General features: G+C 36.6%; 1 protein-coding gene across 5 annotated transcripts in view; it reads left to right on the forward strand.

Annotated features, from left to right (window-relative positions):
- TMEM200A (transmembrane protein 200A) overlaps nt 1-12,196 on the forward strand; it is a 54,635-nt gene that overhangs the window by 13,445 nt on the left and 28,994 nt on the right. For 2 of the 5 annotated variants that reach the window (XM_042895297.1, XM_042895296.1), the window contains exon 2: nt 4,334-4,403. The exons of 2 other annotated variants lie outside the window; for them this stretch is intronic. The gene's annotated coding sequence lies outside the window, so the exon portion shown is untranslated. Of the gene's footprint in view, nt 1-4,333; nt 4,404-5,954; nt 6,246-12,196 lie in introns of those variants that run through there. One more of the 5 variants, XM_042895300.1, reaches the window with a different exon arrangement.

Consider the following 12,196-nt stretch of genomic DNA (forward strand, 5'->3'; position numbering starts at 1 on the left):
CCTGCAGTGAGCAGGACCTTTAACTAGATGACCACTGAAAGCCTTGTCCAGCCTAAATTATTCTATAATTCAGTGATTTAAGTGATTTAAGAAGTGTGTTTGCTTTCTATGTGAATAAGTCTACACCATTCAGAGACATGTAGTTAGGCATAAATATAGTTGGAGCCTTTCTAAAAGGAGTCTGTGAGCACTTTGAGTGGCTGTGGAGATGAGGTTTGCTTCCACCCTGTGAAATGGAGCTTCTGCCTGCATTCCTGGTTGTGTTGGCTCAGCAGTTTGGGAGTAACTGAACCTCACTTCTCCTTGGAATCAAAGGAATGACAGCCCAGCAATGTGCACTCCTCTTGTGTCTTAGAGCCTCTTGTATTTGGTATAATAATGTTTTTATGCCTAGTGTTACCTAACAGTGCAAGTCTATCAGGGCTACTAACTGATAGATTTTTGACATAAAATTACAAGTCTCCATGTTTGCAGAAAGATTAATTTTGGCATGCTTATGGGATAGTTAACCAGTTGGAAAAGTTTCCAACTGATACTTGCTGTTAGTACTAAGGAGAATTATTGTGTTGCTTGTATATTTTCTGGGTTAGATCGAAGTGTGAGGTGTCTCACTTTATGTTCATTGATCATAGAATCATAGAACAATTTGGGTTGGAAGGGACCTCAAGGATCATCAGATTCCAGTTCCCCTGCCACAGGCAGGGTTGCCAATCTCTAGATCAAGTTTAGATCAGATTACTCAGGGCCCCATCCACCCTGGCCTTGAATACCTCCATTGACAAGGCATCCATAACCTCCCTGGGCGACCTGTTCCAGCATCTCCTGGTCTTTCAGTTAAAAAAAAAAAAAAAAAAAAAAGTCCCCCTGACAAATAATCTCAATCTCCTTTGCTTTAGTTTAAAATCATCTCCCCCTTGTCCTATCTCTCTCTATCTACGTAAAAAGTTGTTTTCCCTCCTGTTTGTAATTTCCCTTTGAACACCGGAAAGCCGTAATGAGGTCTCACCTCAGCCTTCTCTTTTCCAGGCCAGTGATGGTTTCAGTGTTTCTTGTGGTGCATGGGAGAATCAGTTCCAAAAACTATTGGATCAGGAACTGTCAAGCCATCATGGTTCATTCTCATACCTAGCCCGTAGCTAAAAGATCTGCATAGTTTTAAGCACTATGATTTGATTTCTTTCATTTTGATTACCTTTCAAAGCAAAAACATTTGCAATTATTTAGGTCTTCCTATGTTAAATTAAATCTTTCTTGTGAACTGAAGGCATCAGTGAATGGTGAAGGTAGAAGAAAAGTATTGAAGAAGGATTACATCTTTAGTAGATATCCTTGAAAAATATCTGCAGGGAGAATACAGGAGTTGCCAAAGAATGACAAATTTTTGTAACTGTTTTTTTCATTCTAGTGTTCAGGGAAAGGGAAGCAAGTCATATTCTGTGTGCATTTTTTTCCCCTAGTGGACTATGGGAGATTTCATTATGCTCAGTTTGACTTTAACTGCAAAAGCTGTTCATCTGGAGTACGTGTAACTGCAATGACTGTTAGCAATGGCTTCATTTTACATTGAAGTGCTGAGAGCAGAGAATGTAGGAGGCTTTACAGAGAACATCAAGCAGCCTTGATGTGGAGATTCAATTTTTTCATACTGATTTAAAAATGGGCATTCTAGTTTAACGTAGTTTTCCCAAAAATCTAAGAATTTATGTTTAATACATGTAGTTTAAATATTTTGATAACTGTATATTTTGATCTTTTACTTATCTGTTAGTAAATTGCTAGGCTTCACTGTCAGAGGCACTTGGTCTTATACACTTGCCCCAGTACTAAGTTAATATCAAATAATTAGGGAATAGCAAGTGGAAAGAAGTGGAGCATAAAGATCTTTCCTGGGAACTGTTCACTTCATGTCCAGCTTAATCACATGGGTTTATAAAGACTTTGTCAATCATGCTGAGACATGCTGACAGATAATTCCCATTGGATGAATGTGGGTAAGCACTGGATTTCAGAATGTGAGGACAGACATAAGAGTGATTTAACTTGCACTTCCTTTAGGATGCAGCCTCCTCAGACATGGCTGGGCTTGATACCAGCATGTGAAAGGCAGGGCTATTAGTTTTCATAAGAGCCTTTCATCTAATAGCTGGCTGTGCAAAATGTGGTTGGTTCTGTCTACATATTGTGATGTCAGACATTTTATTTATCTGCTTAACTTGCATCATGCCATCTGGAGAAAATACCGCCTCTGCAAGAAGAAATATAAAAGATGTTTTATCCAGGGTGGTGGGATTCTACCTGCTTTGTTGTTGCTGTTGCTTGCTTTTTATAAACTGTAGCTCAGAGTTCAGATTACAGCACCTCATTGCATGGTGTAATTGTGCCCAGAGGCTGCAATTCTGGTTTGTAATGAAAGGGGAAAAGACTCATGGTCTGCTCAAAAGATGTTGGTTCTTTATTGAAACACCTGACAACAGAGATTATCTGATGATTGTTGTAAAGTATATGCTAATTATAAACCCAAATGTTTGGTAATACATGCTAGTTTTATCTGTAAAGCTTTTAGTTTTATCTGAACATTAGGATTTAGTCATTAATTTTCATTTATTGAAATCTTCACATTCACTGATTATTAATATAAAGTACGTTTTATTTATTTCTACTTCTGTAAAAGCTATAGTACCATTCACCTATAGCAGGCATTAACTCAGTACAGTGTCTTTGCCATTTGTATATACTGATGTTTATCAGCCAACCAATCTGTTCAGTACTATGCTGTGTGAAACCCTTCAGGTTTTGGTACAGAAAACTGAGTCATGGCAAGTAGAAGCAGGGAAGCCAAGGAGAAGAGTGAGAACCCATACTGAGCTAGTAATATTATTAAGTCTTTGTTCTCCCTGTAATAAAATGTTGTTTTACTTGCTCATATTTTTAAGATGTTCTACTTTATGCTACGTACATTTAGTGGACCTTAGAGTTTGCTTTGTCTTAAGGTTGCTTTGGATGAGAACCTTATCATCAGTCTTAAGCAGAACATTTCTCTGGGAATATCAGGCAATGCGTGGCTTTCATCATATACCTCAGAATATCATTCTAATATTTAGCATTTTGGAGTGACTTTGATTAAAAAAAAAAAAAAGTCACAGGAATTTTCCTGGTTTCTCTATGGAAGTGAAGAACTTACCAGCCCTATTTCCAAGAATTTGAATATGCACACTAACGCAGAAAAATAACCTTCTAATGAGAGCTCAGGTTTTGTTTTAAAGGAAGTCTGGAAGCAGGCCAAAGTAAAGCTTTTACTTTACAGAAGCATGTGGCAAGCCTAGGTTAAAAGGATATTCAAGGAAAATATTTTTCTCTGTGATCACACTATACTTAACTGCAATCAGCTTGCTGAGCATGAGAATATATTACTGGTCCCTTCCAACCCAAGCTGTTCTGTGAGTCTATGATACATCTTTTAATTAATGTTGAGGATTAGCTTCTCAGGATGGTCATTGCACCGTAGGAGAAAGTGAAAATGTAGGGAGAACTACAGATATATTCCTTTCTTGTGGAGAATGTACACAGATGTGACTTTAGGAAGAAAAGGGGTTGTTCTCTGCAATCACCAGAACTTAGTGAATGAAAGATAGTGTTGAGTTCTTCTTTACTTATTTTTTTAGAATTGAACTTTTCAGGAAAATTGAAAGTATTAAGTGGTGAGAAAAAAAATAATGTATTTAAGGTTTAAGAAAAGAGTACTTCTATTTGAGATACAGGCTGCTGGTTTGTTTTTTTTTTTTTTTTTTTTTTTTTTTTGGTAGTGTAGTGCTGATTAATGAATAAGATCAGGGTGCTATTGTGCCTGTAGATTACCTGCTGCTAATAACCTTGTGGCTAAATCATTTTCATAAGTTAAAAATTGTAGAAACTTTACACAGTACTACTTACATTTATTCAACTTTTTGTTCAAGTGTCTCCTTTTGACTCATTCTGTCTTGTCGAAGTTGTCATTCTTTCAAATAAAATACCAACTTAGAAACATCATATAGCTCGTCTGTTTTGTTGATAAGCAAAACCATATGAAATTTCACATATGATTAGATCTGCTAGTTTCCATGGAATGACAGAACTTTTCCCCACCATTCAAACACTAGAATAGAAAACTGTAGTATTTTGGGCTCACTTCTGCAAATTCTTGCCAGTTCTAACAGCCTTTCATCACATAAAATCACTCTGATTTTAAAGGAGGCAATTCCAGGAATTTAGGTTCAGTAAAGGCATTCTCCTTCTGTCAGTAATGAACAAATTCCAAAATCCAAATTGTAAGACTGTAATTTTATTTTACATACAGTGTGCAGTAACTCTGAAGAATTTACTGTAATAGTTCTATGACCTCAAAATGAAGAAGGAAGCTACTGCAGGTAAGTAGACATTTACAAATTAGGCTCTCTGTAGAAGTTTATGCTAAATTTGTAAACATAAAGCATTCTTTTGTCACCATAGAAATAATAATTTAAGTTCCATAATTCCTTTGGGTACATTAAAATGAGTCTCTTACTTTTCAGGGTTATGAAAAGATCAGCATTTTTAAGTTCCACAGCAATTATTGTATTCTTTAATAAGCCAATTTAATGCTGAAGCACGAATGTTTAAAAACGAGTAACAAGAATGGATCTCTTAGGGTTTGAAATGGACAGCCTCCAAAGACTTCTAAGCTTATAAATAATAAACCCTAGTAGCAGTTATTTTGAAGAGGCAGCAAGGCAAACATCAGGCATTACTGACAAAAAAAAAAAAAAAAAATTGAATCACATATAACATTCTGATCCCATTTGAACTGATGACAGCTCCCTGTTGCTTGAACTTAAGGTTTAACCTTTTGTCTTTTTATGTACTTTTAAAGCACATGTGTGCATTCAGAATTGCTAAGACAGATGATTGAAAGTTATACAGAACTTACAAAACATTGGTGGACAGATGGAAAATCTGGAGAAGAACGTTAACCCTAGCTTACTAGCTGCCCTATCTCTTCCTCACTAAATTCTTCTCCCAGCTTAGGTCAATACATTTAACATTTCAATAACTAAATGGCTGGACAAAGCATGAGCTTCTTCATCTTTATAGCATGCATTGTCTTACCTTTGTGTTTTGTTTGGGATAAATAAGATGGATTGCTTTACTATTCTGTTCCAAAATCCTCAGCAGTGTCACAGGGGAAGGTGAGCTCATCTCAGTATGGATTAGGTTTTTTTAAAATGAAAGGCATTGTATGGGGCATGTGAGAAGACCTTGATGTGACTTAAGCAATGTTGATATGACTGCAGGATTGAAGGCATCTATACACCAGCTTTAAGCAAACTGTTAAGAGATGTTAGGAATGGCCATTCCCACAGTTCTCCATCCCAGACAAGTGGACAGGACCGCTGCTTTCTCTTTTGCAGGTTCCACCACTAGCGAGGCTAAACACCCTTGGGACACGCACTCAGACACCTCCAGTCATACAGACTTTTGTAGGCATGGTGCTGCTTTCAGCAGTTAGACATTGATGTAAGAGCCAAGTCCCTTAAAATCTCAAATCCCTATGATTCTTCCTCCTTTTGGCTGGTAGAGACTGACTTACCTAAGTCCACTCAGCTATTCCCCCAGTTGCTGGCACTTCATCCTTGACTGGATAAAGTAAAATGGAAGAGATGTTTTTCTTCTATTTCCTTGATCTCCTCTTGACTGTCAAGCACAGATCAGAAGCATGGGAAACATTATAGTGGTTACAATGCTAATTGGTGCCAACTCCAAGCATTTTTGGCATAACAGATCTCTATCTCAGATCTTACATTTCTTCCACTAAAATTGGCATCCAGAATGGTTCATCTCCTAAATAGGAAAAAAATGAAAGTTGAATAAAATAAATGGAGAAAGCACATAGCACAGATACGACAGACAGGATTAGTGGCACACAGACCTAAGTACAGAGAGTTATGGGGAAAGGTGAAGTGTGTAGAGGTCCAACTGTCTCCTGAAGGACTAATAAGGAAACATGGCAGTATGATTTGAGAGATCATTGGTGACTAAGTGAGAGGCAGTCAGACCCTTCCTGAGGAAGGAGGGAGATGTTGGCAGATGTTAAGATGGCACGTAGTGAAGTGAAGGACAGGGAAGCAAGTAAGGAAACACCTTCTTCTACAAAAGCATCAAAAGGCATTCAAAGGAAACATCTGAAATGCTGAATGTCGTCTTTTTGAGGCTCTTCAAGGATTTTATAATCTGTGAGTATAATCAGTATTATGTACTATGCGTTACAAGATGTATTTTTCTTAAGAAGTTTAGAAAGCATCTGTACTAATAGTAAGTGCTCATGTAAGTGGCACTGCTCAATTTTACTTGAGCTGTTTATAATACAAGTATTAAGGGCTGCGGAGTGATTTCTTATGAGCTACTGTAATATTCCTGCATTGAACGGAATGTAAATCACAGCAGAATTTCTTCTGTGGTATAGTTATATCCTGTACTGGTCACAGCAACAGAATCTAGCCTCAACCAGAAAAGTACTGATTATGTTAAAGAACTGAATTTCATCCACATCTTTATTAATATCTTTGTTAAAGGGGAATCTTGTTTAGAGTCTCTTTCTTTGTTGAGTTGGATTTTTTTCTCATCTCAGCAGATAACTTGAGAGAATGTGTATGGCTTTAGATACAGCTTTGGATTTTTACAATAGTAGGATCTGGGTGTTCTGTATTTGAGTTCATTTACAGATGTAACTATTTTAATAAGCAGCATTCAGAGACTTTACACTGTTGCCTAAGTGTTTTTCCAATTGTGGAATGTAATCTTGAATTCTGATTTATTATTTTCAACAAAATAATTGAACAAGTGTGATTGTTTATTCACTAACACAGATGAATTGAATAATAAGCAAGCAATATGAACATTTGTGGTTGCTTGGTATATATTTTAAAAATCCTGTGAATGACAGGAAAAAAAATATTCTTAGAGACGGACATTATCTCCTTTTTTTCCACTGACTTTCAGGGCTAGTCTAAGGTTAATATATGGCTGCTTTATTCTAGTGAGTAGAGGCTTTATACTAGGCTTTTCATTACCTCTGATTTCTTCTAATTTTCACTTTTCATTTTTCTGATTAGGTATGCTCATATCTTAATTTGTTATAGTACTTTCAACATTTTCATGCATATGAAACATCTTCTTGGCTGAAGGAAATTGTCTATCTCAGACACTGCCAAGGGTTTCCTAGCAGGGAGTGTAAGGAGTACGTGATTCAGTCATAGGCAGCATGGAGGACTTGGACCCATCTGAGTGGAAGATCTGCTTCTTAGCACAAGTGTGACTGTTTTAAGACATCTGGCTGTTAGAATAACAGATTGTTAGGAAGATTTAAAGAGCTACTTGATGGAGACATGGACAGAGATAAGACCTGCTTGGGCAGTGACTTTCAGTAGCAGTCCATCAAGGCCCTAAAAGTTTTGGAGATCTGAGCATACTGTGGGATGAGGACAATGGGATTTGGCCACGAAAAGTTACCTTTCTACTAAAACTGTAATTAGTTTTGTTTTTAAAAGTCAGTCTATTTTGTCTCCTGAGTTTATAATTGTGGTTTTCAGCATGTGATTATTGGTCTGTAAGATGAGTAGAAAGCTGTGAACAAGTTCTAAGATATTCACAAAATCACAGAATCGCAGCATCACCCGGGTTGGAAGGGACCTCAAGGATCATGTAGTTCCAACCCCCCTGCCTGGCAGGGCCACCAAACATACACATTTAGATCAGGTTGCCCAGGACCCCGTCCAACCCGGCCTTAAACACGTCCAAGGACGGGGCATCCACAACCTCCCTGGGCAGCCCGTTCCAGGGCCTAACCACTCTCCTAGTAAAGAACTTCCCCCTAACATCCAACCTAAATCTTCCCTCCTTCAACTTGGATCCATTTCCCCTAGTCCTGCTATTGTCAGCCCTTTTGAAGAGTTTACTCCCCTCCTGGGTGTAGGTTCCCTTCAGGTATTGATAGGCTGCAATGAGGTCACCCCGCAGCCTTCTCTTCTCCAGGCTGAACAATATTCATGAATGATGAATAGGAAAACAAATTCTAGAGGTTGCATTGGAATAAATTTAGGCATCTAAAAACATTAGAAGTTCAAAAATCACTGATCTAGAATCTGAATATCTTGATAGCTGAATTACAGGTGCTCAGGCTTTCCTCTCTTTACCTTAGTCTTTCCTAAGCAGTGTAGCTTTTGAAAATGGAATTTATTTGCCTTTTATCCAGCAGTTCAATAGACTAATACTGCATCATGCAGTTACTTAAACCTTTTCCTGGGAGACGTATAATTTTTTTCATTGCTGATTTTATGGCACAAGTGATTATGATGTACTTCTAGCTCAAATATATGTTGTCCGTATATTCAAAATTATAACAGGAGACAAAAAGCATTGGAAATCAGTGCCTAATGTATGTTTCAAATGTTGGAACTTGAGTGCTCTGGAAAATGTTAACACTATTTTGCATTCTCTATGTTACTATGTAAAAAAAAATGTTAAAAAGTGCAATCTGAACGAATCACATAGGAAACAGGAACTTACTGTACACAAAAAAAAATTGCCAAATACACAAAATCTGCAATACTAAGAAAAAATAAAATGTGACCACTTTCAAATTCTTTTCAATTGTTAATTTAACAAGTCAAACAAGTAGTATAAAATAAAAAGGAAAAAAAAAACACTTAATATTTTTTTAAATTAGTAATGGTTAAGTTTTAAGAGGCTTCATTAAGACGTTAGCCTTATCCTGTGTGTTTTGAGAACTCCATTTAACCAACTTCCTTTCCCCATGACATGTTGCAGACTAAAAATTTCAGATCAGCTAGAGCCAAAATGCACAGCACATTGCAATGTTGATCCCTGGAAATTGATAGGCCAATCCTGTACCAATTATTATAGTAGTTTTGCTACTGCTTTCAATTGGAGGTCACCTAGAATTATTATCATTCTATGCTGACCTCAGTTCTAACTGATATTTTATTTGTTAACATTTATCCCATGTCAAGTATTTGCAATTATACGCAAGGTATTTTATTCAAATTGATGTAACTTTCATAATCGGAAAGCTGAACATTGTTACCAGTGTCAAAGGTGGGAAATGGAAGTACACAGCAGGTATCAGTTACACTTAGGGTAGGTACAGCGGACATCTGCCAGTGCCAGGGATATTTGTGATGATGCATGGGGAAGAAGTTAGCAATTGTGGGATTGAGAGTTTAACCATAGCCTTTCACCTGTGTCTGGAGATGGCATCTGTTTCCTCCATCTGTTCTATTCCTCTGCTTATCATCCCACGTATGATCCCAGGCTGGAAGCTCAAAACAAGGAACAAAAAGAACTTTAATGGAGTTTCAATTAACAGTGTTCTGAAGTCCCCATGCAGCAGGTGGAGTTTCAGTGGGTACATATGGCCTTCTCTGAAGGGGAGGAAAGTGCAGCAGGCTGCCATAAACTTTAATATCCTGTGAGGAAGCTTTCCTTAGTAACATTCTGTCCAGGATAGGATGTGTACTGTTTGACATAGAATTGTAGTGAAAATAAAGTTAAGAAAGTCAATTGCCCTTAGAGAATATCCATTTGGTGGAGCTTTCTGATATGAAGTAGCATTGCAGCTTCTGCTTAAAATTCCATTCTTCATAAAACCCAGCAAACAGGAATTTTGGCAACCAGGAATAGCTTACAATGAGAGAACAATGAGATACATTAAGGGAAAATAACTGGCTACTTCATAACTGAAGAAATTCACTGCCATAAATATCTTCAGCACTTCTAATAAATCTACTGTATTTGGGCAGCAACTTTACAGCTCTTGGCAAGCTTGAAGGATGTTCCTTAGAAAAGACAAGAATTTGGAAAACCTCATGGAGCAATCTTTGCTGCAATCTGTGACAGGTGGTAATACATGCATCTGAAAATGGTTTATGTATTGTAAAAACGTTTCTGAAGAGCAGCATGATCCAGGGAGAGCAAGATCACTTTTCATAAAAACAGTTAATTTTTCTTAACCTGACAAATGTCAGTTCTGTGCAACGTTTTTCTTTCTTTTGACAAAGTTGTGTGATTTATAACATGAGTCATTCCATGCTCTATTTTGGTTAAAAATGCAATATTTTTGTTAAAAAAGTCACTTTTACGTGTGAAACATTTCACTCAGACTCAGTGTTGACAATAATATGAAAGAAGAGCTGCTGTAGTGTTTCTTTTTATCATCTTTTTATTTAAACATTGTCAAAAATTTGTAATGAGGTGAAACTAAAATAGAGTACACTGCATGTATATTAAACAGCATTATTGCTAATTAATGCTATTTGCAAAAAAGGTGATTTAGTTGTTTGTTTGTTTTTCTTTAAAGCAACTGTATGAGTGTCCATACTAAATTCAGCAAGTGGTTTTGGCTTAAATTAATGACAACTAAAAAACAAAATTTGAAGCAGCCAAAGTAGTTTTGGTGTTTTGAAAATGAAACCTTTTTTCCTTCATTACTGAAAGTAATACCTCTTATTTCCACGGAAACTACAACAGATAGAAGAGAGCACCATGACACTATTTGCTGGAGCAGATTCTCAGCTACAAAACTCTTTTTCAATGTAATCACCACAGTTAGCCATGAATTTTCACCAGTGATGAACAAGAGCCCATGTGCTGCACTCATAAGGATCTGTATGACTGTCCAGAACATGGCTTGTCTTTTATGTTGCTGTCACCAATGTTGAGATGCTTCACCAACCGCCTCACTGTGCTCACATCTACTCTTTGGTCTTCATTATCATTCAGCAAATGTTGATCAATTTATGGGTGCCATTACTTCCATATGGAGGAATTCCAGTTTGTTTCATATGTATTTCTATGTCAGATGCCATTTTGTCAGACTGCCTTTCTGCTGCCGTCTGTTACAAAATGTAATGGAATATTGGTGGGAAGGTTCACCCTCTTCTGCCATACCACCAACATCCTCCTCTGATGTCCTGGGCTGACATAATAAAACAGGAGGCATTATTTTTAGAGCACTTCTCATATTTTTAAACTGGTGATAAGACACAGAAACTCTTTTGTTTGACACAGAAATAGTTTAGATTGATTATGATTTTGGCGGGAAAGCTGAAAGTTATTTATAAATAAGTCCAAATACTTTCCATATTGCTATGTTTTCAGGATCACTGCAGGGCTGCTGTGCCTAAAGTTTTCCAGCATAAAGGCAACTAAAGATTCAGAATGCTGCAGTGTGTTGCACGTGTTGTTGGATGTCCTTTAAAATAGCTATATTTTGTTTTTGAAAAACTGTACCACTGTTAAAAAAATTTCATTCCTGCATGCTTCTTTTTTTCATTGCCTGTGTTGTCTACATTTTTTGTAGCTTCCAAGTTACAACAGCGTGTGTGAAAGGAATGATTCAAAATATACACAAAATAAACTTCCAACCCACAAGTGAAGGTGTTTGGCCTTGTTAAGGTCAATGCAAATTTTGCAACTGATGTTAATAGTTAGAATTTTACCCAGAAGTGTCGCAGACTCGTTAGTTCTTGTAAGTCATCCTATCTAATTTATTATTTTCAATAATACCTCAGAATTCAAGATTCCATTCCACGAATATGGAATGGAAAAATACTTAGGTGATAATGTGAAATGTCTCTAAATGCTATTTAAAACAATTAGAGATTGAACTAAAAAAACCTTTGTTCCCTATTGAGAGAGTACATTCGTAAATATATTTTCTCAGTATCCAAGAGATCTCATCATCAGTGTCTTCTGACCACAAGGTAGTTATTTGGTATTCATAGACCTACTTCATGATAGATGAAAAACTTTATGTCCTTAACACCATTTTGTATTCCTTGTGCATTCAAGTTTTAAATAAAAGCTAATCACATTTTTATATGTACTTAGGAAAGTAGGATTGAGTTTCTAATTGTAGAGTATTTCTCTTTCTAATTTAGTTTGAATAAATTATAGTAAGCACAATCCTATCAGAAATTTCCAGACCAAATTTTACTTGCCTTACTAATGCAGAATTCCTGTTGAAAACTCTGTACTGAGTAAGAGTAGCATTTGCTTAACCATAAATCTTTGAAAAATGTTCTGATTCACAGCAGGTGATTTCAGAGATAAGAAAGAGAAAAAGAGAGATAAAAATTGTACCTATTACTTTGCCTTCTATTTGGAG

This window comes from Lagopus leucura, unplaced genomic scaffold (genome assembly GCF_019238085.1).
Source record: "Lagopus leucura isolate 7727_CA_CO unplaced genomic scaffold, USGS_WTPT01 Super-Scaffold_73, whole genome shotgun sequence".
Lineage (NCBI taxonomy): Eukaryota > Metazoa > Chordata > Aves > Galliformes > Phasianidae > Lagopus > Lagopus leucura.